Source organism: Pelophylax lessonae (genome assembly GCF_965119305.1).
Source record: "Pelophylax lessonae genome assembly, chromosome: 10".
Lineage (NCBI taxonomy): Eukaryota > Metazoa > Chordata > Amphibia > Anura > Ranidae > Pelophylax > Pelophylax lessonae.
In genome coordinates this window covers 221,753,373-221,760,007 of record NC_138777.1, presented here as the reverse complement: position 1 = coordinate 221,760,007, position 6,635 = coordinate 221,753,373, and positions in this window count along the sequence as shown.

Genomic DNA, 6,635 nt, shown 5'->3' with positions numbered 1-6,635 from the left:
TCACATCACTGACCCCTGCACTCTTAGTTATTCCTCGCCCCCTGCTTTCTGTGTTGCATAAGACTAAAGATTGCATTGTATACTACTGACCCCTGTGCTCTGCCTTACTACTGGCCTCTAAACTCTGCATTACTTTCTCCTGGCCCCTGCATTCTTCATTACGAATGACCTCTACATTCATACTACTAGCCCCTACATTCTTCATTACTAATGACCTCTACATTCATACTACTAGCCCCTACATTCTTCATTACTAATGACCTCTACATTATATATATATATATACTACTAGCCCCTACATTCTTCATTACTAATGACCTCTACGTTATTTACTACTATCCCCTGCACTCTTCATTACTAATGACCTCTACGTTTTATACTACTATCCCCTGCATTCTTTATTACTACTGACCTCAGCATTATATACCACTACCCCCTGCACTCTCCATTACTACTCTCCTCTACATTATACCCTACTAGCCCCTGTACTCTTCATTACTACTGTCCTCCTATATTATATACTACTAACACCTGCACTTTTCATTACTACTGACCTCTGCATTATATGCAATTAGCTCCTGCACTCTTCATTACTACCCTCCTCTACATTATATATTACTAGCCCCTGCACTCTTCATTACTAATGACCCCTGCATTATATACCACTAGCCCCGGCACTTTTCTTTACCACTCTACTCTACATTCTACACGAATACCCCCTGCACTCTTCATTACTACTGTCCTCTATAATATATACTACTAACCCCTGCACTCTTCATTACTACTAACCTCTGCATTATATACTATTAGCCAATACACTCTTCATTGCTACTCTCCTCTATAAAATATACTACTAGCCCCTGCACTATTCATTACTATTCTCCTCTGTATACTATACTACTAGCCCCTGCACTATTCATTACTACTCCTTTACAAAAATTTACACTACTAGCCCCTGCACCCTTCATTACTACTGACCTCTGCACGATATACCACCAGCCCCTGCACTCTTCATTACTTCTGATCTCTGCATTGTATACTACTAATCCCTGAACTCCACGTTGCTACTCCTCTCCCAAATTCTGCGTTGCTTCCTACTGATTCCTGAACTTTTTAAACCTTCCTTACATTGTAATGTGGCCTTGCTAGGTTAAAAAAAAATATATATCTTTGATTTCTTCTATGTTGTTCAGGCAGATCTCCACCTCTCCAGGGTTGCCTACCTCCCTTATTACAGGCAGAACTTAATTTACCTTTCATTGCCTTGAAGTCTATTAGGATGAAGCACAATAATTGTAGAACGGGTTTACAAAAAATGTTGCAATGTGGTACATCTACAATATAACTTTTCTGTGTTAAAGTGTGAGAATGATTTGGTGGGTGTGCTCTTTTATGTAATCACCATAATTAATTTCCTAATTTATTAATCTCATCTGCTGGAGAAATTTAGATATTTACCTAGTTTGTAATTGTAAATAAGAAGTGTGTGAGTGACTCGGTATGTGACTATCATATAGTTCTAGTTTTGTCTTTGATGAATTTATAAGGAAATTAGTTATTTCTTGTATCAATAAATGCAAATAAAATATAAAATTGTTCAAAGTTTGCAGTTTATCTAAATAAAATTTAAAAAAATATTGCATTTTGAGAAACGTAATTGCTGTGTGATAGATCCGAAGGATCCCCAAAACCCAATTCACCAGAGAGGGGGTGATCACCTAATTGCCTCTCATAGGAGGCAGATAAGAGGCATATAGTTGGCACAAAACCCCCGCCTCCCATATGCCTCCTATGAGAGGCAATTAGGTGATCACCCTCTGATACCTATCTGGAAGTGTGGCGTTGATCCTATGAAGAATGAGGTAAGCAACAAGATCTTTAAAGAATCTCCTTAAATTAGAATATCATCAAAAATGTTTTTTATTTCAGTAATTCAATTTAAAAAGTGAAACTCATATATTTTATATAGATTCGTTACACACAGAATTATATATTTCAAGCATTTCTTAATTTTGATGATTATGGCTTACAGCTAGTGAAAACACAATTCAGTATCTCAGAAAATTAGAATAGGACCAATAAATAAAAAAAGAAGAAAAAAATTGTAATACAGAAATGTTGGCTTAGTGAAAAGTCTTTCCATGTACAGTATAGAATGCACTCAATACTTGGTCGGGGCTCCTTTTGTTTGAATTACTGCATCAATGCGGCGTGGCATGGAGGCGATCAGCCTGTGGCATTGCTGAGGTGTTACGGAAGCCCAGGTTGCTTTGAATAGCGGCCTTCAGCTTGTCTGCATTGTTGGGTCTGGTGTCTCTCATCTTTCTCTTGACAATGCCCCACAGATTCTCTATGGGGTTTAGGTCAGGTGAGTCCTCTGGCCAATCAAGCACAGTGATACCATGATCATGTGACCAGGTATTGGTAGTTTTGGCAGTGCTGAAAAATCAAATCTGCGTCTCCATAAAGCTGGTCAGCAGAGAGAGGCATGAAGTGCTCTAGAATTCCCTGCTAGAGGACTGCGCTGACATTGGACTTGATAAAACACTGCAGACCAACACCAGCAGATGACATGGCTCCCCAAACCATCACTGACTGTGGAAAGTTTCCTTCCACTTCACAATTATGTGCCACTTTGTGTCAGTCTATCACATAAAATCCCAATAAAATACATTTACATTTTTGGTTGTAACATGACAAAATATGGCAAATTTCAAGGGGTATGAATACTTTTTCAAGGCACTGTATATCTGTTGGTTGCCCTAATGGCTTTGTCCCATCCCTCAGCTGGACTGCTTTTGTTGATCCCACAAACAGTCCTACAATGCTGTGTCCCTTAATGGACGATAGACAAAATAACATATTAGAACTCACTGTAAAATCTTTTTCTTGGAGTCCATTGAAGGACACAAGATTGTAGATAGTCTTTGACATGTGGGTTATACTGACGCCTACAGAAGGTTTGTACACTGGCAAAACAAAAAATGAAAATCCAGCTCTCAAATAATCCCACCTACAACTTTCATGCCTCAGCGTTGTGAGCAAGCAGTACATAAGGCCAGTAACACAGAGAGTGCGACCTGCGTCCCTCTGTGGACTCCAAAAAAAAAAAAAAAATGTTAAATCGTAACTCCACTTTTGTTGGGATAAAAACATTCCCCTCTGGGTGATCTCTGTACATTGCAGGGATTTTAACAAACTTTGTTGCAGATTCCTACCTTTTGTTATTCTGAAGAAATCATTGTTTGTTCCTCTGTGCTGAGTGGATCTAATAGGAGTGGTTTCATAATTATCTATCAGCTGTGGCAGCTGCAGGGCTCTAATGAGGAAAGCTGCTGGGCCTGCATCCCTTTAGACGTGTTCCTATTGGGAGTATCTCACCAAAAATTAAATTTTTGTTGCAGGGGATGCCAGAAATCTGACTTATATCTTAGTGCAGACTTCTGGGAAAATTGGTGAGCCAATCACACAAGCAGGAAATGATGTTTCTGGGGGTGTGGTCAGTATACATTCTGTGTACAGAACAGCTCCAGGCGGCCATATTGCATTGCATTTGCAGAAAATTACAACGGCTGCAGCTTGAAAAGGAAAGGTCATTTTTAATAACATTTAATTACAATATTATTTGTGTCACAATTGTATACGCTATATTGTTTTTTCTTTATTTGCTATTTTTTTTCCCTACAAAAGTGGAGTTACCCTTTAAACTAAGTGCAACATTTTTTCTTTCAATATTGTTAAATTTGCAGCTTTTATTAAAATATTATCTGGTGCTCCTGCCATAAAGGTCCTTGCTGATACACTGTACCCTGTTTGGGGTGACAATGCTATATCCCTCTCTCTCGATTTCCCTCCTGTGTTGTCACCCTGTCCTCTGAATTTCTGGTGGTGACTTTAGTTTCAATACATTTTTATTCAAGAACAACAAGTACAAAGAAATGCAAAAATGGTACAGAAATGAAAACTGATTCAATACAAATGTTAATTGAGACAGGTAGTACAGTATAGTGTGGTGGGTATGTAGCAAACAACGCTTATATATAGTATCCAATAGTGAGTCAGAGCAAATGGAACCATACCTTGACCCAGAAAAGCCTAAAAAAAAAAAAAAAAAGAGGATACCAGCTAATAGGCGATGGGAGCGACCCCCACAACGGTAGGGCGCCACCCTCGAGACACCCCAAAAGGGAGCAATCTGTGCCTCGGAGGAAGCGCACCCAACCTGGTGACTTTAAGTGGCCATGCCATGTACGATAACAAAGTAAAAAGTATTTCCTAAAAGAAAAAGACATGGCAATTGTCCATGATGCTTCAGAAAACTAAATGTCATGTAGTTATTATTTACTTTAATGCCACTGGACCAGTTTAAAATAATTAAATTGTGTTAGCAAAGAATTCCTGTCTCTGGTATGGAGAGAGAAGCAACCATAGCAGTTTTACACCCATATCCACTCACATTTATGTCTACCTATTGGGTTGATGTGACTTTTGTTTGTCCGAGCTGCATTTCTTATCCCAAACAAACCAATGTAATGCAACTGAAGCAGCCTGGTGTGTCTCAGAGATAGATTAAAACCAAATGAAATGCAAAATAAATAATTCATGAGTCAAAGCATGTTAGAAGCATCTGAAAGCTTTTGACTTGCTTCCGCATCTGAATCCCATCTGTAGGGTTCACTGGTTTGCTTCCTGTTCTGCTAAAATAGCCAAACTAAAGCCCCGTACGCACGCGTCGAAAATCGGCAGAGAATTTTCGTCCAACGACCGATCTGCCGATTTTCAGCTTGTTAGTATGATGCTTCCGACAACCGACTCCAACTTTTCGGCCGAAAAAAATCTGGTGTGCAGGCTATAAAATTTTTGTCTGCCGTTAAAACACGTCCGATTTTGTGCAGTCAGTACAGATTTCGACAGGGAAAAATCTAATGAGCAAGTCTGGGTATGCTCAGAGAAGAAAGAACACAAAGAAATCAAACCAACACGTGACCTCACTTCTGAAGTAGAATTTTGTCGGGCGAGAAAATTCGTGTGCAGTCTAAAGCACATTCCAACCAACAAAACACCACTCTGTACAAAAGACGGACGATCGGTCAGCCGATAATCGTTGCGTGTGTACTAGGCTTTAGGTGCAGTTTTGTAGGAGCCTGGAGTTGGAGGAACCTGGCCCTCAGGCCTGGCCCAAGACATTGTGCTGCCTGGGTCCAAGAATAAAATGCTGCCCCCCCCCCAAAAAAAAAAAAAAAGTCACACCCAACAAAAGGCCCCCCACGTCCATTATTTTCTATAAATGTAAACATTTTATATATACTGTTATCTTCTTCCATAACTCACCACCGGACTTGTCCACCAAACACCCATTGTCAGCCCTCAGTCCTCCTGTCACTCCGGTGTCTGCCATCTCCCTAGAAGATCCAGCCTGCCCAGCGTGAGATGGAGTGCGCTGATGTCTGACGTCATTGCGCACACCACGTCACGTGAGGGACGTTCCCAGGAGGAAACACTCCGCCTCCTCATACTCATCAGTTTGCACTATGGGTGGCACTATGAGATGGGAAAATGCCGCCCCTCAAACTGATGACACACAAAACTGCTGTGAAAAAAAATCTTGGGAGTCAATTTGCTGCCCCTCTCCAAGTTCTGCCTGGATCCAATGGACCCAGTGGGACCCATGGTAGGGCCAGCCCTGCGGCCACCATGAGGGGGAGTGATGCCTCCAGGACTGTAGCCATGGAATGCTTGATGCACTCCTTATTTGTCCATCAACAGGATCACCATTGTATTCTCCTAATGAGACTGACAGCTGCCACCCTAACTGGAGTACTGATTTGCCCAGATACCGGAGCCTAGTTCCTAGCCTGAGTTTTGTGGTGACTGCAACAAATGTGACTTTGGTCCACCTGTGCCAGTTGTTCATGCAGAGAATTAATGGGGAAACAAAGTTCATGTTGGGCTCATATGGAGGATATGGTACCACATCCATCATAAACATTGGATAAGATTTTAAGGGCACCAAACTTGAGCACAATATAATGAAATATTAACATTTATTAATACAAAAAGATCAATAACAAACAATTTATACAGTCACAACATGATTCTGAAGTTAGACCATCAAAATTATGGTCATCATAGACAGGTGTCCCATATATGTGATAACTGTATTTATACCTGTATAAAGGTCTCAACGCGTTTCAACTTGAAAAAGTATTCTTTAGGGGGCAATAGATATGCTGGTTTCTAAAATACATACCTACTGCAAATCAAGAGAAGGATATAGAATAAAGACACTATGAAACATAACAATTTCCATATTATCATGTATCACGGAAAGGAGATACAAGTAGATGGGAGCGAGGTTACCACCCAAGTCCATCTCACAACATACACCGTTATGCATACGATCGACAACTAAAAAAGAAGTATGGAAGTAAAAAGGATACTATAACAATATTTTTTTTTTTTGCTTTTTGTACTGTTACATGTTACTGTAAATAATGTATACCTCGTGCTGTTTGATTGCACTTTTCGTATGCTGGAGGGGGTAGGGTAATGCAGTACCTGTGCATGGCACAAGGATGTGCCATAGTTAAGGGGGGAGTGGGGATGGAGTTAGGCAGGGGTCATTTCCCTTTTAA